The following is a 24,756-nucleotide window of genomic DNA, read 5'->3' as shown; positions in this document are numbered from 1 at the left end:
GGGATTCTTTATTGTTTTCTATTTTGCAGGCTAGATCTACTATTTTTGTGCACTTTTTATAAAACGCTCTCCGACAACAGACACATATTTGGTCTGATACTTCAGCAGATGTGTTTTGAAAATTAGCTATTTCTTTTATATGCCTTTGGTGACTAGGTCTTTGGTGTTATTGAAGTGTTCTATAATGTTTTGTGAAGGTGCAGCATTTTCTAAGTCAACTTTAGTTCCAAAGTATTGACGCTGGATGTGCTCTATTCCTTGGAGCAGTTCTTTGGCTGTTACATGTAATAGAATGTTTTTGAAATTTTGCAGTTCCGGAGCAGGATTTATAGCATAGTATAGTCGATGCACAGGATTCAGTATAGTAGAATGGTGTGTTTCTAACATTTTGATGTGGTTGAAAGTGCTTTTGCAAGCAGTTCCTAAAATGCAGGCTAAAGAATGTCTTTGCAGACACGTGTAGCTGTGCACTGGACAGGAGTCTACGGTTTCTAAAGTTTTCATTTTACTTTTGTCTTTTAGTTTCACATAGTAATTGAGGCATTGTCAAAAATAATTTTTGGCGTACATTACAAATTGAGCTGCATGTCCATTTGTACACTAGACTGTTTGTTTGGGTGAAAGGAGCATTTGGTTCAAAGTTTGTTGGGGTCTTTTTTTCTATAAGGGCTTCTTTTGCCATAATAGCATGTTCCACCATTTCATACACTCAACCATTATTCTCTATGGCAATTATATTTTCTTGTTCTTGTTTATAGCTTCTTCATTGAAATATGATTCTGTGCTGCTTGTGTGAATCCAGAAGTTTGAAAGGTTATGCTTATTGACACTGTGCATGTTTAGGTGTAGTTTTGGTAATTTATTGATTCATTTAGTTTGTGGTTTTATTCTGTTTAGAATCAATACAAAAATGTTCTCTTTAGTAGAAAAGCAATGTCAATTAGAGCTTTCAGAATTAGTCACCTGCAGCAGCTTTTAAGACAGAGAACCCACATTTTATGCCTCACAGAATGCAAACCAGCTCATGCATGGATAGAGGAGACCAATTAGTAGGAAGGAGAAAGCTACATAGACATAGCATGGATAATGGATGCAGATTAGAAGCTACCAGGAAGGTGTCTGTATCCAGACAGACTGAGATTATAAGTGTGACATGGTATTCAAATAGTGTTGCCATTACAGATCAAAAGAATACAGTGCCTGTGGTGTGCAATATATATCAATGCTCATTATTATAGTGGAAGCAACACTATGAAAATGTGTTTCATAGTATTGCAAACCTGCTCCAAACACTTTTTAAAAAAACTTGCATTCATCCACATATGCTTAAAAGTGCCCTCAGCAAGAGTGCAGCTCCAACATATGTAATCTTGAGCAATCTTGCATTTAAAGAGAATAGTTGGAATGATGTAAGCTTGATGATGAAAGAAGTATAAAGTTTGAGTCAAGTTGGCAGATGTGGTAATCAAAAACATTTTCTTCCAGACAAGTGGACAATGATAATCCTCACTAGTTAAAGTGCAATCCTCTAGCCAGACCACCTGCGACCCCCATTGAGGATAGGGAACAGGTCTCACAGAGATAGTTTAATAAAACATAGATGCAGTAAAGTGAAGATTATGCAAATGCTAGAGTCTTTCATTGCTGGGAAAAGAAGTGTCACCAAGTGTCAAGGTTATCAATCAACGCGTTGAGCAAACAAGAGTATTGACATCAAATGGAAACTGGAGAAGTGAATTTACCTCTGAAACGATCAAAGGTAAGTGGTGTTGTCTGACCAAATAATTGGTGAACATATTTGATACCTTTATGGAGTCAAACTTTCCAGAAAATATTTTAACCTTTAATACAAATCAAATCATTGAACCAAAGATATTGTGAGACAAATGTTAGGGGTGGGGGGGGGGATTAGCTGTATATAAGTACCTTCTAATACGTTTGGCAGAGAAAATAACAGTGCATTTAATAAATCTGTTTTTCTTTGTAAGCATATGACATTCAATCAGTGCTAAAGGCAGAGCCATCATATTCTCCAATCATAACCTCGTCAGTGCAATATTCTGATTAATAGATGCGAACCACATTTGAGTTTGTGTCAACACAAAGACAGAGTGATATTTTATCAAATCTGGGAACCCTAGACCCCCATCTTCAGTGGATCTCTAAAGCTTGCCCAGTTAGAGCCTATGTTTCTTCTCACCCCATAGAAATTCGGCCAACTATGAATCAATTGCTTCATAAAATGTGGACTACCACTCATTCTAAATGAAGCAGAAATAGTCAGACTGAGGTAGAACATTTCCATGTATCAGTCTTCACAATTTGAAGAAGACTTGTCAGTGCTTAAATCACAGCTGAATGAAGAACAACTCACCATTTAGCTAGATGTCACTGAAGAAATTGAACATGGTCTTAAACAAACATGAAACTAAAACTTGCAGCTGTAAAAATTACAAACCTCTGCTCATGTATGTAAGTGGTGAAGCTGGTTCTGGTAAATCTTCTTATTTAAAATAATCAGCACATTTCTACAAATCTTAAACAACAACCTTTCATCTGTTGGCAACGGCCCCCACAGGTTTAGCTGCCTACAATATAGGAGGTGTAACTTTACATCGACTACTGCTCATCCCAGTAGAACACCAAAACAAATTAAAATACTACAAATTATCAGCGGAAGCTGTTGCAGAAGTATGCAGAATTCTACAACAAATGAAAGTACTCCTAATAGATGGAGCAAGCATGGTTTCCAACCTCATTTTGGCTATAATGTTTCCAACTTCATGTTAGTTTTAATTCATCTCAGAATGCAAGAAGTGCTAAAAACCGACAACAAAGAATTCTTTTGCGGAAAACACATTACTATTTTCGCAGAGCTCCTACAGTTAACGCCAGTAAAAGCCCAACATATTTTTAAAACATTTGGACACAAACAATCCGTAACACACTCAGAAGCATTGGAAATGTAAACCTGTTGAAATATGTTCACTACAGAGAACTAACTCAAAACATGCATCAGTCTGCAGCTCTCACCTATGCTAACATTTTAAAAAGCATTAGAACTGGTCTGCTTGTAAAATCCACCTTAAAAACTAGACTAATCCCTCAGCTTTATGGGCAAAACACATCTGCCCCTAATGTCATGGAACAATTAACACTACAAAATATGAAATGCACAGCCTTAATGCCAACACTTGCAAGCTGTATTCAATTCATGATACAATGTTAAAAAAATAAATGCAACCCATACTGCATACCAGCTCCACAGACAAAATAGATGTGCACGACATGATACTCCCTATGTGGCAACAAACAACAGCATGACTAAATAGCTTAGAAAAACATAGTCAATGGAGCAATTGGTACAGTTGTTGGCTTCCAAACATATCCACATGACATCAACATTTAGTTTGTCAACATCCACTTTGACAAACTTGTAAAAGTTAAGAAAATAGGCTGCACAATAGCACATTCCTTCTTTTCAAAGACATGTATGTAAATAGAGAACAATTTTCTCTATCTCTTGCATATGCTGTCACTATACACAAATCACAATGTCGAACCTTGGATCACAATTGATTAACAGTGGCAGCACAGTCTTCAAAGAAGGTATGGTCTATTCCTTGTTAAGCTTGCAAAGCTGACATTCCTTGCATCGTAGAATACAAGCTGCGTCCACTGTCTGCCACTCACCTATATATGTCCCCTGTATCTTAAAAAAGCAAATTTTAAAATGAATACTAACACAAACATAACCCATAGCAGAGCTCCCAGTGACACCACTGGAAAAAGAAAGAACTACTAGTCTGTCACGTAATACAACCACAAAACTCTCTAGTCCAAAATGAACAGCATGTGCATTAGAAAACAAAGGTATACATTGCTGTTGTCAAAAAACAACTGTAAGCCCATCAAAGAATACAGAGGAAAAACTCTCTGGTCCATTTAAATTAAAAAAAACTAAACTGGAGTAAATTGATATGCAAATATAGCACTCAATCTTCTCTTCCCATTGCCACCAATTGTTCAAATAATGTACTTACATGGCGTGGTCAGTTGTGTTTGCAAATGCTTGTCCTTCATATAAATGCCACAAATAACCCAGACAACATGTACGGTGTAGTAGGTATAAGGCAACAATTCTACTTTTGGATAGGCAAGGTGAAATTCACCATAAACACACAGGAAGATCCATAATATTTTCTAATGTACTTACTACAAGTACTAGGAACTAGGAACCAAAAACATCCCTATAAGTGAAATCTTCCAGATTCTATACATGTGCAACCATACATGCACTCTCTGCAACCAAATTATGAACTCCTTACATTTCAGCTGCTTCTCCCGAATGCAAACCGAGTCATCTTATGACCTTTTTTCAATTCAGATAATCATTCCAGCATATAAATAAACTCACATGCCCAATATGTCATAATAATGTTTCTAAGGTACAATGTAGATTGTACCAAAAATAACTGTAATCTCACTAGCTTCACACACAGACATGTATCTCTTGGCAAGAAAACATTCATAACAGTAGGCATAATCTACCACAGTGGTGGCACAACCGCTTCAGGCCAGTATACTTCATATCTCAAAAAGGAAGTGGTTAATAAATTTGACTGTAATGACACATCTGTTACTCCAAAACATAGGTTAACAGCAGATCTAACAAATGCCTACTTAGTATTCCTTCCTCCCAAATTTGCTCACTGAAATATAGTACAATAAACAGTCAACGGGTATCCATCTACATTCATAATACTACAATAGTCATTTATATATTCAACACAGTTAGAATACACCAACGGGTATCTAACTATTTTAGAAATCGCTTTCATTCTAATGCACTTCAAATATGTCATAATACTTATTGTTACTGAAATACTTGATCTAAATTTCAATATAGTTAGAATATGCCAATGGAACATATCCTAACTTACAGCGCACTTCAAACAAACATCCAATCACCCTTATAATCACAACATATTGCAATGCTACCACACACATGTATTCTGTAACATAAACATTCTTTAAAATGTAGTTTTTCAAAAATCCACTATGGATTTTCTTTTCCCAATGATTATTTCAAGTCAATACAACAACAGTTTAACAGACGCTAATGCCAAACATTGTACTTACAATGTAATGTTTATGAGGGTGTAAAAAGTAAATGTATATGTAAAATTCAACGCAAATAAATGTTTTAAACTGTTTTGTTTAACTAATTATACTGTTTTTCCGACAGAAAATGAATCAGATATTCCAGCTTTATTTCCATATGCAACTAAGTATACATACCCAGTGTTATCTTTCTTTTTTTCTTCACCTACAGATGCCATTCACACTATCCTCAATTCTACTACAATAATACATATCATATACACTTCAATTATTTCATCCCATCATATACATATACATCATTACAAATAAACAAAATACAAATACAAAATACAAAATATTACAAATACTGTACACCATATTACACATACTGTACACTTCCCCTACAGTACCTATAATTACTATACATATATTACTATAGTGGCTGTGAATAGTGGCCAGATTCTTGGGGCCATAACCTTGGCCATGCCCCCAAGAATCTGGCCACTGGGCACAACCACTGCAATATAATTAAACCATGTAACAAGTATGTACAATACACATTCAAATAACAAGACCCACCTGAACCCCCTGCAATTCAAATGATGTCCGTGGACAGCAAAATTGACCAAGTACTCGGCGGCAGCTGCACACCCTTTTTTCACCCATATAAACTAGTGCTTTACCGAACTTCGAGTATGTATTCAGCTGAATTCCGGCTGAAAAAAAGTTATTCGGCTCCGGCCGAATATTTAATTGCTATTCGGCTCTTGCTGAATACTTTGTCATTCTCATTTGAATACAATGCAACAAGAACTCAGAAAGGCAAATATAGACTTCAGTTTGCAAAACTGAATAGAATTAGACCAGCCACCTGACCAGACAAATTGCTATCACACCGCTGTAGATTGTAATTTGCTCTTTAGGGCATGTTTTGTTACATATTCTTGACATGAAAGGTGCTCACATTTTATACTTAGCCAGCAACAATACATGAAAATCTTTTCTTTTGGTGACTGTTTGTATGCAATGTGCACTTTCTTCAATTGGAAAATACAAACTGAAAGAAATGTGCATATTTCAATTTGGGATACATTCAGTTCCTGTCATGTCACTTACGATTGCGTATGTCATAGTCCCCCCATTTCTTTATTTAAGGATGTGAGTCCTGAGTTTAACATTATCTGATATTTTATCAGGAATGATAAGGTGTATATGTTTGTGTTTTGGTGAGAACAAGTGGTGAGGATAAGTGAAAAGTGAGCAGCATTTGATCCTACGGGCCATGCCCCTGGTGACACATTAAGAATTCCCAATAGGTAGTGGAGACTGGAAGGGCTGGGTTATGTCAAGCAGAGTAATATGCCCCCACCTAACAGGCCTCTCAGAGGAATGTGTGTTCAGTAATCTCTCCAGTTCCAAAGTGGGCAAGTGTGTGACAGAGGGTGAAAATAGGTGTGAGGACTCTGTATGAGACAATCAGAGAGCTATGCTCTGTTGGTGGAATTTGTAGGATGTAGAGTTGGGAGAGCCAGATAACTTCTGGGTTGGGCCAAGTCGGGCCAAGCTTTGGAGTCCGGCTTGGCTCCAAGTGTCAAACGTGGGCTGAACCGGCAAAATTAGATGTAAGTCTTGAAACTAAAGACACCATTGCTGACACTCTGCCGGCATACCGTGCAAGCCCCCATTACTGGTATCCTGCCTCCCCAACACCTCCACAAACTTCCTACTTGGGTCTTGCAAACCCCTTACACAAATACCATACATGGCATTCCACCTCCCACCCTAACAACACAAATCCCCTACCTGTAATTCTGCTTGCCCATCCCTACTAAACATAAATGCCTGCATGCTGCATGGCCTCCCACCTCCCCAGACCACACAAAGAGATAACACCCTACACCTACTCGGAGCAATCAGACAATGAAGGTTAAATCTGTTTTTTATACTTTAAAAAAATGATGCTGCATTGATTACGATGAAGAGAAATACAAGTATAGAATGCATTTAAAATGGTTCTTCATTTTGTTTTAATAAGTGTGTTTTTTCAAGTTTGGAACATGATTTAATAAAGCAACTATTCGGCTTCATATTCGGCTTCGGCCAAATAGTTCACAAACTATTCGGCTGAATACTAAATATGCTATTCGGCCCTTTCCAGGCCCTCTTTTGGCCACCAAATAACCCCTGGTGTGTTTTCCAGACTCTTTGCTCACATCGCTGTCCACGGTCAATGATGGCTGTCCGCGATTCCAACACGGTGACCGTTTCAAAAATAATGACGCTCCTCATGTTTTTCACCATCCATTCAGCATGAGTTTTTGGTGTCCACAAAGCCAAACCTCCCCCTGATTGGCCCAGATTTGACCACATACTCAGAATCAGGAAATGTGCTGCGGACCAGACTCAGATATCATATTTTACCTACTTTTTGGCCTTTTTCTAAAAACTACTGAACGAATTTACATCAAATGTACATAAGCATGCTGTCACGACCAAGCTGTCCCTCCGGGCGCAAAAATGGTAAAATTCCGTCTAGCAGTTTGGGCAGTAGGCGCAAACAAAATGTATGTTCCATTTTGTCTATGAGGATTACAAAAACCTAACTTTGCCCCCCCTGGACGAAACTGCACTAAACTTTCCAAAACTGTTCAGATGTTCCCATATCATTCTTGTACAATGATTCATGAAGATTCGTCGAACAGCGCTAAAGTTATAAGCTGCCCAAAATGTGATTTTTCTATGAGTTGAGCAACATAACCATAACTACAGTGCCCCTTCCACAGGCCCTTTTTTATAAGAGAGTGTCTCCTCATTAGTCATGTGTTTTAGACAATGCACAATCTTGTTAGTATACTCAGATATGTATGTCCTTGGTGGCATGTGGTCTACTGATCAAGGCACAATGCTGCAGAGTATGCCTTACTAGCCTTGTGTACAGTAGAAGTAAATCCTCTCTCATCTGCTGGTTGTAGTGCTTCAAATGCACTATGGCATTCTGTTTTTTCTCTGCTGACTTCTTAACCTTTTTCAGTCACTTTGTCATCGTTTTGATCTTCTTTAAGCTACCATATTTAAGGAGCTTTAGGACCTTAAGATCCATAATGCTTTGTTCCTATGCATATTTGTAAAATCCCTGAAAGGATTAGCTTTGACCTGCACTGATTCTAAGTATCCACCTTGTAAATTGATTGTTCAGTTAATCTGTATCATGCCTTATCATTCCATAAATCTGGTGATTCATGTTTGTAGCATTTGGTCAGGTGCATAACATACCTTCAAACTGTTCTGAAATATTTCTTATGCCTGTAATAAAGAACATGGTTGTGTCAGTGATCCTTATAATGACACAATTGTATTCTTGGAGTGAAATCTGTGTCACCTATATCTAGTTCAGAAGTCAACCTTTCTTTCTTTCCAGGGAATCACAGATCGTCTCTGTCAAACAGTATCCAGAGCTTTTCAGATGTCTAGGTGATTGCATCCATTCATTTGCCTGGACAGCAGCTGAAATGTTTTAATTACATGGAACTGTCTTTACTTACTTGATGTGAAATTCGACTAATCGTTCCACCAATAACAATAGACTCCTCATCACGAGTTGGGCGGTTACCCTGGCGGTATTACCGCTGAGGCTATTAGTGTTACTGCCAAACCCCCCAGTGCTATTAGCACCGGATCACAGGTTTGGCAGAACGGTAAATCCCCATTCCCCATTGGGCCCATTCGGGAATTCCCCATTACCCGTTGGGCCCACTGGGGAAATGTTGGCGCTATTACTGCCAGCAGTATTAATTCAGCAGTAATAGCACCGGAAATCCACATAATTGCAGCAGATTTGCCTCCAGCTCAGAGCTGGGGTAAATCCAGCTGACCTTGTGATTTGACAGACCCTTAAATGTAGCACTAATAGCAACATATGTCTATTCCCATTTGTCATTATCCTTTGTTCTCCTTTCAACTTTTTGGGGAAAACTAGTTATGTATCACAACTTCATAATTCTACTAGCAACTGCCATACGAAACATATATTCTGATTTAGCTAAACATGGAGAATTAGATAAGCCGACCACCAAATCCGTACGATGTAGCACCGTCATGTGGCACATTTCTGCCATTTCCATAAAATGTACAACAGTCATGAATATGTAAGTTATTAAGCATATCCCTAATTTCATGTTCCACATGCTCACCAACTCTCACATTTGGAACATGTTCACATCAGCCAGAAACCTATTCTAGCTGCCATTACAGTTCCCAGAGTCACAGGTAGAGGCATTTAATATCCCCAGAATTGCCTGGAAATTACATAATGAATGGTACAAAAATGAAATCAATCCACATTATGATTGCTGAGAAAAAGGCCTAAATGATAATAGTCCTTTTAAATTAATTGTGAGTGTTCATGTCGGACAAATGGCAGTTTATGCCTTCCGGCCATTTGTTTTCACTGGGTCAGCCTGTACCTTCATCGGTCTCTTTTGTCACTGGAGCTTTGTAGGTGAAACAAAATATACATTACTTTTGTCAACCCACGCATCACGTTTTGTTTTCCTGTAATGTTTCTGTGAGCAGAATTTGCTTTGTAAATCCATTTTTAAGTTTCAAAGTTAAAAAATCCTGGTTTGCATGTAACAGGGATCTTTGATTCCTCCTTCTTTTGTAAATTAAAATGCTGGTTGTCCATTGGTAATGACAGGTAGGCCCCTTTCTGCATGGCTCTTTAACTTTACTTGAAAAACAAAAACAAATGCCAGGCCATTTTTGTTTCAGTGTTTAAAATCTTGCTATTCATGCGAAAGGGACTTCTGCTTGGGGCCTTTAAATGCACCCCACATGCTGTTCCTCCCTGTTCTTCCTTGACTCTTTGTTGGGGAAGAGCAGGGCAGAGTGGGATTTCATTAGGCATAATGTCCTTCATCAAGGAGTGGGCACTCCAGTCTCCCCTTCCATCTCTGGGTTGGGAGGTATGGCATGGCACCCCCTTGTCTTCCTTCTTTTGGGAGTGGACACTCCAGCCTCCTTTCCATCTTTGGGTTGGAGGCCGTGGCATGGCACCCCCTTTCTTCCTTCCTTTCGAGGTTCCTGAGGTTTTCACCAGACCGCGCTCTCACCTCTAGGCTGGAAGTTTAAGGAGGTTAGTTCTCTAATAAAAGATAGAAACAAAGTTTCAGTACTTTTTATGCACATTTTCCCTTGGAAGATTTACATAGAATTTACAACAGCAACAACATACAGTTATAATATGACATTTCCATTTCACAAAACACATTTTATTTACTTTCTTCATTTGTACAATAACACAATTAACAACAACAACATACAGTTATAATATGACATTTCCATTTCACAAAACACATTTTATTTATTTTCTTCATTTGTACAATAACACAAAGTAAATTACTCCCTGTTATGTATATATTTGTCCGATTTGTCATCCTTACTTTTCATTCTTCAGATGGTTCCACTGCTCAACTTTCATTTGGCTCATTGATCAGTTGTAAAGCGTGTCTGGGATGACAGCTTTTCAACTAGTTGATGTGGACCCATTTTTTTTCTGTCAGTTCTCCTTTTTGGGATGCAGATCTTGTAAGCAACAGGTGATATTTTATCTACAATTTCAAAGGCACCACGCTAAAATGGGAGGAATTTCTGCTCCTTGACTTGATTCCTTTAAAATTGTACAGGTAAACCTTGTCACCTTCTTCACACTCTTTCCTGGTGGTCTTTAGATCATAGTAGGTCACAATCCTTTAGCCAACTTTTCTAAATTATGCAGCGCATAAGCAAAAGCATGCTATAGGTGCTTCCATAAATTTTCAATGTACTCATGAGTAGTGGACACATTTATCAGGGTCAGCTCCTGAGTCCTATAGAGTTTATGCTGTCATAACACAATTTTTCATCTAGTCATGAGCTCAAATGGATACATCTTTGTTTGCAGAAGATGGTGTAGACATAATAGCCATCAGGACAATCAGCAATCAGATGTCCCAACCAGGTCCAGAGCCTGCCACACACTTCTTTAAGATACTCACAATTGTTTTGTTGTATTTCTCCACCCCCCCACTTGATGCCCAGCAGTAGGCAATGTGGAGTTTTCTTTTCACCGCCAGAATCACCCACATCTTCGCCATCGCCTCACTGGTAAAATGGCTTCCTCTGTCTGACTCAATCCTTTGCAGAAGGCCTAAATGAGAGAAGATTTGGTTGATCATTGAGGCAGCTGCTGTCTCCGCCTTACAATTCGGGGCTGGTAGACATCTTACTCAATTAGTGAACAAGCATGCCACACTCAACATGTACTTGTTTCCTCTAGAGGAGCGAATCACTGGCCCGATGAAATTGACTGCTGACCAAGGCAGTGTCATTCCCCTCTTTTGTAGGGGAGCTCTGTGTGTGAGTGAACTCGGTTGAAATTGAGAACACACAAGACACCCCTTTAGGTAAGTGTCGAGGTCCTGGCCCATATGTGGCCAGAAGGCAGCCTCGCGCAAGATTTCTAATGTCATATGAAACCCCCTATAACCGTCAGTGGCCGTGTCATGGGCATGGTTCAACATCAGGCTTCAGAATGAGGTCAATTACCAACAAACCGTCTTGGTTCTGGAACATCTTGAAAAACTTCATCAACACTGGGAGATCCTCTTTATCAGCATATCCGTTAGAGGAAGATTTCTGGGTCTTCAATGTGTAGATACAATCGTGGCCTCTTTCTGTGCAGTGATCAAATCTGCATGTGGGGTATCTTTACTCCATTGAGTTGGTGGTGCACTGCAGTGAGGATGGCTTCATAAACAGCCATCAACTCTGCAACCTGACTACTTTGGGGTCCTATTTTATAACCAGCAGAGGTTTCCAGGGTATCATTCACCCAGGCATTCCCAATGCCAGCCACCAGTTATTTTCCCCATTGTTCTCAACATAGTAGGAGCTCCCATCCACATAAACTGTGGGTATCCCCTGACAAGTTTCTTCTTCATAGTCCTTGGGCCTCATTATGAGTTTGGAGGTAGCCATGGTGCTATTAGCACCAAAGCTGCCTCCAAACCCATGTCTGGGTTTGGGTCATCAGAATGAGGACTTACTGGGTCATTCCAACCTTGGAGGACCGGGTAAGTCCCCGTTCTGAAAACCATTCCCCATTCCCATTCGAGCCCATAGGGCTCGAATGGGAATGGGGAAGGAGCTAATAACGGGCCTGCAAATAGCGGGCCCGTTATTAGCTCCCTAATCCCTTAATGGGTCCCGCTTAGGGCGGCTGGTAAAACCAGCCGGCTCTAGTGGGACCCGCTAAGAGACCTCGGAATGTGGCGGTAGGGGGTTAACAGCACCGGCATCCTTACCGGTGCCTTTAACCGCCTACCACCGTACTCGTAATGAGGCCCAAGTGTGAGGAAGTTATGTACCACTCTAGGTTGTTGTTGGTCTTTAGGCTTTCATCCTCAAGACAATTTTCTTGAGCACAATCATGCAAGTCCGGGGGACTCTTCTTGTTTTGGCCATATCTGACATCCACAGGAAAGCCTTGCATGGACAGAATCCAGGAAGTATTCTGGAATTACTAACGTCCCCCACCAGGATTCTGTCACTTTGTAGATACTGCAAGGGTTGGGAGAGAGTCTCGACAAATAATTGTTCCCCCTGTATGAATGGGCAGTAATTTTTAAGCACCCACACCGTTGCCAGGAGTGCCTTCTCACAGTCATTGAATTTTTCCTCCACAGAGGCATATGAGATGACTTTGTTGACCGTGTCATGCTTTTGGTACAATAGCGCTGTTAGGCAAGTATCTGAGAACCCGTCTCCAAGAAGAACTGTAACGCTCACCTGATTCCCACAGAGACGCTGACCCGAACTGGACTGCTACCGTTTCTTCTATCGTGAGGCGCAGGGCCCGGAAGATGCTCTGGACGGGGCCTCCGAATTTGGATTGCCTGGCTTGTAGAGTAAGTTTTCTACAGGTGGAAGAAAAGGGATTGATTACCAGCTGGGGTGGATATGTGTTCCCACCAATCTCCCGTTTCTCACTCTTCTTGACCCCCCAACTTGGTTTCTGCGAGCTCCCACCTTAGGTATTGTAAAGATGAGCTCTCCATCCTGCTTCAGGTGCAGGGGTGCGTAGAATCCAGTTACGTCACTGGATGGGAAATAGTTGCGGACACTGTGTCCTTTCGTCTCTCCTGCGGTAGCCGTAAATATGAGTGTCTTTTCTCCACAGGAGCCGGGGCCCAGAAACCTAAAGCAGGTAAGTCTCTTGGTGAGTATTTGTTCTCCGTGCTTAGTAGTGCTCACCATGTATTCCTCTTATGCAGGTGCTGGGATATAGCTGGCGTCGTAGCCTCGGTGGAGGAAGGTAAGTGAAAGAAAAGCGACTGCTTACTTCTAATGATTGTCTTTTTCTGCTTACAGGTGCCGAGATGCTGCCGGTGACACAGCCGCTGTCACGCGTGATGAGGCACGTAAGTAAGTGGAAGAAATGTGGCCGCTTTAGAGCGGGCACCTCTAATGACTGTCTTTTTCTGTTTTTCAGGTGCCGAGATGCTGCCGGCGTCGTGGCCGCGGTGGAGTTCGGCGAGGCCACGGATGGGTAAGGCAAGGCGGCGCGGCTGCGAGCGTTTGAGAGCGCTGCTAATCTTGTACCTTTCCTTTGCAGGATCGTCGGAGGTAGGATTGCTGAGGCCGGATTCCGGTAAGTATAATTTCTAATGCTCGCCTTCTCTTTTCTTGTCTGTTTGCAGGTGTTCCGGGTGCTGGCGGGCGTGTCAGGAGCCAGGATGCAGGAGCCGACTCGGTGAGTGTCCTGCTGCTGATGCAGAATAACGCGAAGCACGTGTATTCCATCGGGCGTGCTTTAAATAGCAGAGAAGTGCTTCAAGTGTGTGTTCTTCCACCGGCCCCACCCAGGTAAGAAAAGAGGTTCTGAATAGAGGAAATAGTTCCTCCCAGCCCTGATGGCTGGGGACTTCAGCCAGACTGGATTGTTCTGGGTAAGTATGCAGCATGGTCTGCCTCAGGTAAGTCCACCCAAGCATTATTACACAGTTTATCAATATGAGCCCGGCGCCTATGGCGCCGGGACTGAAGTCCTTTATGAGCCTGGCGCCAAAGGCGCCAGGACACGGTCCAAAGGGCCCCTGTAGGGGTCTGCTGGGTCCAGAGATGTGGAAGAAGGGTCTGCTTCCGTGGGCGCTGGGCCAGTCCTGGCTCCTCGGGAGTAGTGCTCATGACAGCACCCCCCCTCAAGGCCCCTTCCAAAATTGTCTTCCCCGGGGGTTTTGGTTTATCCGGAAAGGTTTGGTGAAATTTCTTGATTAGACGAGAAGCATGGACGTGGTCATAGGGTTCCCATGACCTCTCTTGATGCCCGTAACCCTTCCAGTCAATCAGGTAGAACAGCTTTGATCTGATAATCTTAGAATCCAAAATGTTTTTAATCTCGAATTCAGGTTCTCCATTCACTTGAATTGGTTCTGGAGGTTTGGTTAGTCTGGTTCCAGATTGCATGGTTTCAAAAGCGATACGTGAAAAACAGGATGTATTCGCATATGAGCTGGCAATCCTAGTTTAACGGCCACTGGGTTTATTATGGCCGTAACTGGATATGGCCCCAGATATTTGGGATTAAAAGTGCGAGGTCCTTTGAGTGATAAGTGTTTGGTGGACAACCAGACCTGGTCCCCAATCTGGTATTGAGGGGCCTCGCTTCGGTGTTGATCTGCTCCTCTCTTGTACCTTTCTTTAGCTTGTTGTAAATGTGCAGCAGCTTCTTTGAAGGCTTTGGTAATAGCAGTCTGTAACTGATCCACGGTGGGTGTTCCAAGATCTTGAGGTGGATCCAGGTTGGAAGTTCGAGGATGAATTCCATACAAAGTGTAGAAGGGGCTTTGCCCGGTTCCAGAGTGAACGGAATTATTGTATGCATACTCAGCTATCCAAAGGATGTCCTTCCAGTTGCTCTCTGACTGTTGTAGCATGCATCGTAAATATTGTTTGAGAGTCTGGTTAGTTCTTTCAGTTTGACCATCAGTCTGGGGGTGATGGCTGGTTGAGAGTCTTACATCGATTTGAGCCAATTGACAGCAACTACGCCAAAAATGGGAAATAAACTGGCTTCCAAAATCTGAGATTAGTACCGATGGGAATCCGTGTAACCGGACAATGTTTTCAAGGAATTCTCTGGCTAGTACCGAAGCTGAGGGTAAGCCTTTTAACGGAATGAAGTGGGCCATCTTGGAAAACAAATCCACAATAACGAGAATAGTGTTGTACCCAGAGCAGGAGGGTAAGTCTGTGATAAAATCCATAGAAAGGGTGTGCCAGGGAGACGGTGGAATGTCTAATGGTTGGAGAAGACCAGCCAGTCTTTTCTTTTGACCCTTGTTTTGAGCGCACACACCACAGGACATCACAAATTCTTTTATGTCTTTTCTCCACGAAGGCCACCATAATTGTCTTCTCACTTTCTCTTCTGTTTTGGCAATGCCAGGGTGGCCCTCTATCAATGAATCGTGATAGCAGGAGATTACTTGCCTTTGCAAATCGGCGTGTGGTAGGAATAATCGTCCTCGGAAATAAGGCAAGTCATTGTTTAAAGTGAAATCCATTCCTTTTTGTAGCCAGTTCTGCAAGTCTGTTGGGTTCAGAAATTGTTTAACTTTTGCCTCAATGTCCTCGATGGATTGTGAAGAAATCAGGCCCAAGATCCTTTGTTCAGGAATTATTGGTACAGGCTCTGGGTTGACAATGGTGTCTCCCATTCCAATCCGGGAAAGAGCATCTGCTTTGCCATTTTTGCTGCCGGGGCAGTAAGTGATCACAAAGTCAAATTCGGCAAAGAACAGGGCCCAGCGGAGCTGTCGAGAGGATTGAGCCTTGGCGGTTTTCAGATACTGTAAATTCCGATGATCGGTGATCACCGTGATGGTGTGTCTGGCCCCAAGGAGATAATGACGCCAGGCCTTAAAGGCGGATTTAATAGCTAACAGTTCCTTGTCTGTGATGGCGTAGTTAACCTCAGGCGCCGAGAATTTTCGAGACAAGAACACCACGGGATGTAATTGGTTAGTCTCTGGGTCTCTTTGTGAGAGGACCGCTCCCATTGCTAAGCTGGATGCGTCGGTTTCGACGATATAAGGGAGATCTGGGCGGGGTGCTTCAGTATTGGCGCAGAAGTAAACTTGGCTTTTAGCTCTTGGAAGGCTTGTTCAGCTTCTTCAGAACACTCAAAACGTTTATTCTTTCTTAAGAGAGCCGTGATGGGTTGTACCACTCGTGAAAACTCCGGAATGAATCTGCGATAAAAAATGGCAAAGCCTAACATGCTCTGAACGCCTTTTACAGAAGTAGGTGATGGCCATTTGAGAGTAGCGTCCACCTTTCGCGAGTCCATGTGGACGCCTTTGGGTGTCAGGATAAAACCCAGAAATTCGACTTCAGTGGCATGGAAAACACATTTTTCAAGTTTGGCAAATAGTTTGTGTTGGCGAAGTTTTTCAAGTACTGTCCTAACATGATTTCGGTGATCTGCTTCCGAAGAGGAGTAAACAAGAATGTCATCTATGTAGACGACAACACAGACGTCAATGAGCTCCCTGAGGACATCATTCATAAAATATTGGAAGGCGGCCGGTGCATTACAAAGTCCAAAAGGCATAACTTGGTACTCAAATAACCCATATTTAGTGCGAAACGCTGTCTTCCATTCATCGCCTTCCTTGATCCGTACCAAGTGATAAGCCCCCCGTAGGTCTAGTTTTGTATATATGCAAGCATCCTTCACCTGGTCAAGGAGTTCCAGGATCAGAGGTAAAGGGTATCTGTTTTTTACCGTTATCTGATTCAGAGCGCGGTAGTCTATACAGGTTCTGAGGTCACCTTCTTTTTTTGGCACGAAGAACAGAGCCGAGGATGCAGGGGACTTCGATGGACGAATAAAACCATTGGCCAAGTACTGGTCCAGGTACTGTCGCAGGTGAAGGTTCTCGGGCTTGGTAAGGGCGTAGATCCTGCTGCAAGGAGGAGTTGCACCGGGTAGTAGATCTATCTGGCAATCGTATGACCTGTGGGGCGGTAAGGTGTTAGCCTGTTCCTTTTGGAAAACATCTTGAAACTCTTGATACTCTAGCGGTAATTGCAAACTGTCGGTCGTTACTGACGCTAGGCCAATGTCTGATCGTAGATAGCAGGTTTGTGCACACTCTGGGAACGTTATCGTCTTTGCTCGCCAATCAATCTGAGGATTGTGTTTTTCCAACCAAGGGATTCCCAGAATTATTTGATATTGCGGAGCCTTGATCACGTCGAACACTATTACCTCCCGATGCCCGTCTTGGCCTAATAATGTCACTTCAGTAGTGGTATGGGTTACCGGCCCGGAGGCGATCTCAGTCCCATCCACAGTGGTGATGACATCTTTAACAGCTTTTGGGCAAAGAGGTAGGCTCATCCTGGAAGCCAACTCGCGGTCCACGTAATTTCCTATAGCTCCACTGTCCACGTATGCCTTAATTGCATGCAATCTTTCTGGCTGCTTCGGATTTATGAGGACCATTGGCATAATGAAGTGCGAGGTCAAAGAACTGGTTTTTAAGCTCGGCAAGTGGACCTCTATGCTTGTCGGGCAAGGTCGTTTCCCGGCTCAGACTTTTCAGAATTCTTGTCGGAAGCTCCTACGGTCTTCTTAGGTGGTTTTACAGGGCAGTCTCGAAGGAAATGTCCCGAGTTCCCACAATAGAGACACAGTTGCATTTGCCATCTTCTGTCATGATCTTTCTGGGTTAAGGGGCCCTTTACAACCCCAATCTGCATAGGTTCGGTGCCATCAACACTTTTGGAGTTGCTCTGAGTCTTAATGAAGATTCGGGTTTCAAACCTGGATCGATCCGCCTTCCTGTTTTGAAGCCTGTGATCTAATTGGACCACCAAATCAATATAATCCGAACAGTCCTGAGGTGGATTTACGACCTGGGCCAGGACGTCTTTGAGTTTGCCGCGTAGACCTCGGTGAAATAGCGTGATTCTTTTCTCCTCGGGCCATCCAGTTTCCACAACTAACCTATTGAAGGATGCAATGTAGGATAAGAGATCCTGGTTGCCCTGTCGTAGGGAAAGGAGTTCATTGTCCAGGGCCTGCCCCTGGGAATGCCTTGCAAAAAGTCTTTCCATACTCGTCTGGAAGGCTTGGAAATTCCGAAGGATTGGATCATCTTGTGTAACCAGTGGAATTGACCAATCGGCGGCACTGCCGCTAAGATACGAAAGTACAAATGCTACCTTGGTCTGGTCATTCGGGAAGGCAGCGGGCCTGCAGAGAAAGTGCAATCGGCATTGATTTATGAACACTGCAAATCTTTTAGGGTCTCCAGCAAAACGTTCAGGTGGTGCCAGTGGCACATTTCCAGGTAGGTTGATTTGAGCGGGATTGGTTGAAGTAACTGGGGTAAAATTCCCCCCTGGATTGGGCAGAGGGGTTTGCCCCGCTTGGCTCTGTAATAACTGTCTGGCAAGGTCGTCAGTTCGTTCCTTTGACACTATTAACTCTCTCCTGAGGGCGTTCGTCTCCTGGCAAGCAGCATGAACTTCAGCCCTTAATTCCCCCAGTAGCTGGGCCAGTTGATTTGTATCAGAAGTTTCCATAGCGCCTGGGTAGGAGATTATTGGTAGGCTTCGCATTCTGTAACGCTCACCTGATTCCCACAGAGACGCTGACCCGAACTGGACTGCTACCGTTTCTTCTATCGTGAGGCGCAGGGCCCGGAAGATGCTCTGGACGGGGCCTCCGAATTTGGATTGCCTGGCTTGTAGAGTAAGTTTTCTGCAGGTGGAAGAAAAGGGATTGATTACCAGCTGGGGTGGATATGTGTTCCCACCAATCTCCCATTTCTCACTCTTCTTGACCCCCCAACTTGGTTTCTGCGAGCTCCCACCTTAGGTATTGTAAAGATGAGCTCTCCATCCTGCTTCAGGTGCAGGGGTGCGTAGAATCCAGTTACGTCACTGGATGGGAAATAGTTGCGGACACTGCGTCCTTTCGTCTCTCCTGCGGTAGCCGTAAGTATGAGTGTCTTTTCTCTACAGGAACCGGGGCCCAGAAACCTAAAGCAGGTAAGTCTCTTGGTGAGTATTTGTTCTCCGTGCTTAGTAGTGCTCACCATGTATTCCTCTTATGCAGGTGCTGGGATGTAGCTGGCGTCGTAGCCGCGGTGGAGGAAGGTAAGTGAAAGAAAAGCGACTGCTTACTTCTAATGATTGTCTTTTTCTGCTTACAGGTGCCGAGATTCTGCCGGCGACACAGCCGCTGTCGCGCGTGATGAGGCACATAAGTAAGTGGAAGAAATGTGGCCGCTTTAGAGCGGGCACCTCTAATGACTGTCTTTTTCTGTTTTTCAGGTGCTGAGATGCTGCCGGCGTCGTGGCCGCGGTGGAGTTCGGCGAGGCCACGGATGGGTAAGGCAAGGCGGCGCGGCTGTGAGCGTTTGAGAGTGCTGCTAATCTTGTACCTTTCCTTTGCAGGATCGTCGAAGGTAGGATTGCTGAGGCCGGATTGCGGTAAGTATAATTTTTAATGCTCGCCTTCTCTTTACTTGTCTGTTTGCAGGTGTTCCGGGTGCTGGCGGGCGTGTCAGGAGCCAGGATGCAGGACCCGACTCGGTGAGCGTCCTGCTGCTGATGCAGAATAACGCAAAGCACGTGTATTCCATCGGGCGTGGTTTAAATAGCAGAGAAGTGCTTCAAGTGTGTGTTCTTCCACCGGCCCCACCCAGGTAAGAAAAGAGTTCCTGAATACAGGAAATAGTTCCTCCCAGCCCTGATGGCTGGGGACTTCAGCCAGACTGGATTGTTCTGGGTAAGTATGCAGCATGGTCTGCCTCAGGTAAGTCCACCCAAGCATTATTACACAGTTTATCAATATGAGCCCGGCGCCTATGGCGCCGGGACTGAAGTTCTTTATGAGCCTGGCACCAAAGGCACCAGGACACGGTCCAAAGGGCCCCTGTAGGGGTCTGCTGGGTCCGGAGATGTGGAAGAAGGGTCTGCTTCCGGGGGCGCTGGGCCAGTCCTGGCTCCTCGGGAGTAGTGCTCATGACAAGAACTCCTTGTTCTTTATGGGATAAGCCAAAAAAGGAGCCAGGAAAGGCTTCTTTTCAGATGTTTAACTGCCTCTGATTGTTTTGAACCCCACTCCCACTTGACTCTGGCCTTTTAATAAGTGGACCAACGGTCGAGTGACCTCTGCCTAGTCTTAAATGAACTTTTGACTATAATTGGAAAGTCCAGGAAGGCTTCCTAATTCTCGCAGAGTGGTAGGGTCTTTTCATTTGAATAAGGCTACCACTTTCATCGCTTGCGGATTAAGACCCTCAGGTGTGATCTCGTGCACTAAGAAGTACACTCAGGTTTTACACCACTGTGCCTTCTTAAAGGACAGTTTTGCTCCGGACTTCTGCAACTGGGTAAGAACATAGCATATTTCTGCTTTATGTTCCTCCACAGTTGAGCTCTTGATCAAAACATCATCCACATAGGCCAGGTTTCCCCTTTCACACAAATCGGGCATTACCTTATGTAGGAAGATGTTGTACTCATTGTTGGAGTTTATGTATCCAAAGGGGGTTCGTGTCCACATGTACTGCTGCCTCCCGAAGGTAAAGGCAATCTTGTATTGGTCTTCCCTACTCATGGGTACTGTAAAGTAACCATTGGTTAGGTCAGTGGTGGCATACAGCTTTGACCCTTGGATCAGGGCCAGCCCCTGATCGATGTTGGGAAGGGGCCATCTTGACATGTGGACCCATTTGTTCAACTCCCTCAAGTATGCACATAGTCACCATTGGCCTTTTGGTTGTAGGATCCCAAGCACTAGGTTGTTGAAGATACTGTGGATTGGATTAATTATTCCACAGAATTCTAAATTCTAAATAATCTCTCTGAGTGACTCCATTGATGCGATAGGTAACCAGTATTGTTTCACAAATACGGGATCCATCTCGCGGTCCGTGGGAATGGTGGTTGAATGAATGGGTGTGCGTCCACAGTCCACTGAAAAGATATCTTGGAATTCCAGGAAGACCTGTTTTAGCTTTTGTCGTTGCTCCTCGATCTCACAGGCATCAGCCATATTGATCCTTTCCTCGACCATCTGCCTGAAGCCTGGAAAGACCTCAGACCTTGCAATTTCAGTGGTGTCGTCCAGTTGGGTGGAGAGATCTATTTTGATAGTGTTGACCTGGACAGGGGATTCAAGGTAGTGGTCTTTGGGAGTTTCCTGAATAATTATTTGCTGATGAAGCTCCTTCCATGATTCAGGCATACTCTGGCGAGAACTGCCCCCCCCCCCCCATTTACCTGAATGGGGAAAGACAACTGCTCACCTTTTTTCTGAATCTCTGTCTGACTTTGAGTGGACACTTCCTTGTCTGGTTTCACGGGACTCAAGGTTTCTTCTGATTTTGGACTAGTGTAACATTTTAGGGTGTTCCTTCCCATTGTGGATTGCCACTTAAAACTGGGGGGAAGATTGATTTTCGAAAATGGAGAAGGGTTCCCATCAAAAGTTGGTTCTCCTACAGTGATGACTGTGATATCTGGGACTTGGTTATTTTTTAAATGGAACTCTACATTCTCAGAGCGTTGATCAATTATGTGACAGGTACCATTCAGGCTTACATAATTGGTACTCATTTTTAATTTGATGGTGCGGTTAGTCTGAGTCCAGAGGACCTTGTTTACACAGTTGATCAGAAGTGATAACCTTCTAAGGAGATTGTTCCCCAGTAAACAAGGTGTGCCCTCTGGAGTCACAACGATCACCGGATGTTTCAGCCAGTGCCAGACAATTTTTATGTCCAGATATTTAGTCCCTTGAAAAGAAATATCATTCCTGTCAAAATTTTGGAGTTGTCCGGGAAGTGGAGTGAGTGGAACTTGGTGGCCCTCCCCCGTCATGAGTTTAGTTGGTCAAAGGCCCTTTTTTTACAGGCGGTTGGCTTGGGATCCATTATCCACCAGAGCTGATAATTCACACTGACCCTGCACCTTAACTGATACATAAAATCAGCCTTCTTTTTATTCCAAGGTGCAAAGAAAGTGGTCATTTTCTTCATATTGAACTCAACACTGTGTGATCTTGGGCAGTTTTCGGAGTTCTGGAATCTGTAAAAGAAACTTTGGAACTCACAATGGGTGCTGTTAGGAAATCCTCTTTTTCCCAAATCTTTAGCTGTTCCACCCCATTACCTGGCACCAGTTCTCAGAATCTGCCCAGGCCCCTCCTCCGGAACCTGTGGTTCGTCTGGGGAAGTCCCCCATCCCCTGAATATACAGAGGTTTTTCGAATACCCTTCCTAAACTGAGGGTCTGGCTTTTCACCTTCAGCGAATGGGCAAGGTCGTCTCTTTGTAGTCGCATCTTCAGCCAATCTAATTCCCTGACTTTCTCCTCATAAGAGTTTTCATGGTCTAAAGTACTTACCGTATTATTCCTTACTTCCCAGAACGCACTGGTCAGGCCACTTTCCCTTCTGGGTGGAAGAGATGAATACTCAGTCATATCAGACAGGGACTGGCTTTTTTGATTAGTTGGGCTAGGCCTGGGTAGGTCCAACTGCCTTATGTCACCCTGTTCTTGATAGGTGGCATGCATGAGGTTGTTTCCCATTTGTGCACGAGAGGTCATAAATGACTGCCATGAGGCTCCTTTTGGGAACGGTGTCTCATCTTGATCAGTGGGCTTTGTCCCATATCCTGATTGGTCAGGGTGCCTCCGGTCCTGTTTATAATGTTCAAATTACTTGGTGAGGCTCTCTCACCTGTGTCTCTCTTTATTTATTTGCTGTTGGTAGTCAGAGAGTTGGCTTTTTAATTCTGACACTAAGGCCTGATTAATCTCATACATCCTGCTCTGAGCTATCAACTGATCCTTTGTTTGCTGCACCTACTGCTGAAGTGATACATTTTCCCTCTGTGAGCCTTGTATGTTCGAAGCATATTCAAGGCGCTTTTGCTTCAGGAGATTAATCTCTTACTCTTGTTCATCGCTGCATTTTGCTGCCTCTAATATTTCAGCTTCTATTTGCCTTACTCGCTCTACAAGCTCATTACTTTCCTCTCTAATTCTGGTCAGTTCCTGAGACCCTGACTGTTCCTTTTCTACCTCCATTTCCAACTGCTGTATCCTTTGTAACAGGACTCTGATATCCTGATTTAAGTGGTATTTTCCCTGAGCCAGCTGTGCCCTCTTTTGTTTCAGAGTACTTACTTGCTGATAATCTGATCAAAGTCAGTTTGGGAGTCAACCCCTTTGATAATTAATTGACTATTTTCAGTTTTCAATTGCTTTATTTCCGATTGGAATGTGAAAATGTCCTTCAAAAAGACTCTATTATGAGCAGACTAGTCATTTGGCTTGTGTTGCAATGTGCTCAGATTTCATGCTCTGCACTCTTTTGCTGCAGTGTTTTTAACTCAGCTTCGAGTTGTTGAACAAGATCCTGGGCCTGTGATAGGTCTCCAGCCTGATTCATCCTACTGGCCTCACTATTTTGCCTGCACTCTTCTACTAAAAGCAAATGAATATATAACTCATTAGTTTGCTGAGCCATTTGTATTTGTTCATCACGAGCAGTTGTGGCCATATAAAATACCTCAAGTGCTTTGTGCAATATCCCAGATTTAATCCAAATAGCATTGCTTACTGAGGTAAGCTCCCGCACAATTCTGGTTTGCCAGTTTCTTGCATTGCCCTCAACCCATTATACTTTCAGAAATAATTTAGTTAGGAGATGCTCCCTGGCTTCCCCTATTTGTGCAGTAATCATTTTCACAATTGACCTATTGCACGTTAATAAAACTTTCTTTATACAAGGGTAAACTCACCATGATCCTGCTTGATTTCCTCACTGAAATACATTCTTAGACACTTTTAATTGTCTACCTCTACACAACTCCCTGGAACTCAGGAGTCAAGTCCTAGCGGTTCTTTAAAAAAAACAAAGATGACTTTCCCTCCATCTTAATGCAATTGCATCAAAATGTTAAACTGCCACAATGTACTGGTCATGGGTCAGTAATAGGAATCTAAATCCCGAATGAGCCCCCACTTTTTAACAGTTTATTGAGAAGCCACCCTCAACACACTGATTAACAGATTATGTTTTAGCCCTATCTCAGACACATATCATGTCACTTGGATACCTCTCCCCTGAGCTAACAAAGAGCCGAAAACCAGGCCGGTGTATGGGAAATATATTGGTATTTATTTACATTAATAGTAATAGAAATTAGCATGAAAATATCGAAAACACCACTTTATCGGTGGCACAACACAATCAAATTCTCTCAGCATAAATAAATCACGAAAGTGAGTTAAAAAGAACACAATCACAATTTTAAACTTTCTGTCAATTTCACTTCACAAAATAATTAAAATGATCAATAGTATAATTTCACCCAAACTTTTAGTTTAACCCTTTAAGTGCCAAGGACGAGGTACCTCGTCCTTGTAAGTGCATACGCATTGCCAAGGACGAGATGCAAAGCAGAGATCACTGAAAACTGTAATCCAACGCCCGGGCTATGTGAGGGTGCGTAAAGCACGTCAGCGTGAAACTGAAAATAAAACCACCGCAGCAGCCATGTTCGGCTGCTGCGGTGAAGA

Source organism: Ambystoma mexicanum, chromosome 5p, assembly GCF_040938575.1.
Source record: "Ambystoma mexicanum isolate Mex_15411 chromosome 5p, UKY_AmexF1_1, whole genome shotgun sequence".
In the NCBI taxonomy this organism is placed as follows: domain Eukaryota; kingdom Metazoa; phylum Chordata; class Amphibia; order Caudata; family Ambystomatidae; genus Ambystoma; species Ambystoma mexicanum.
Note: the sequence above shows the minus strand (reverse complement) of the source record.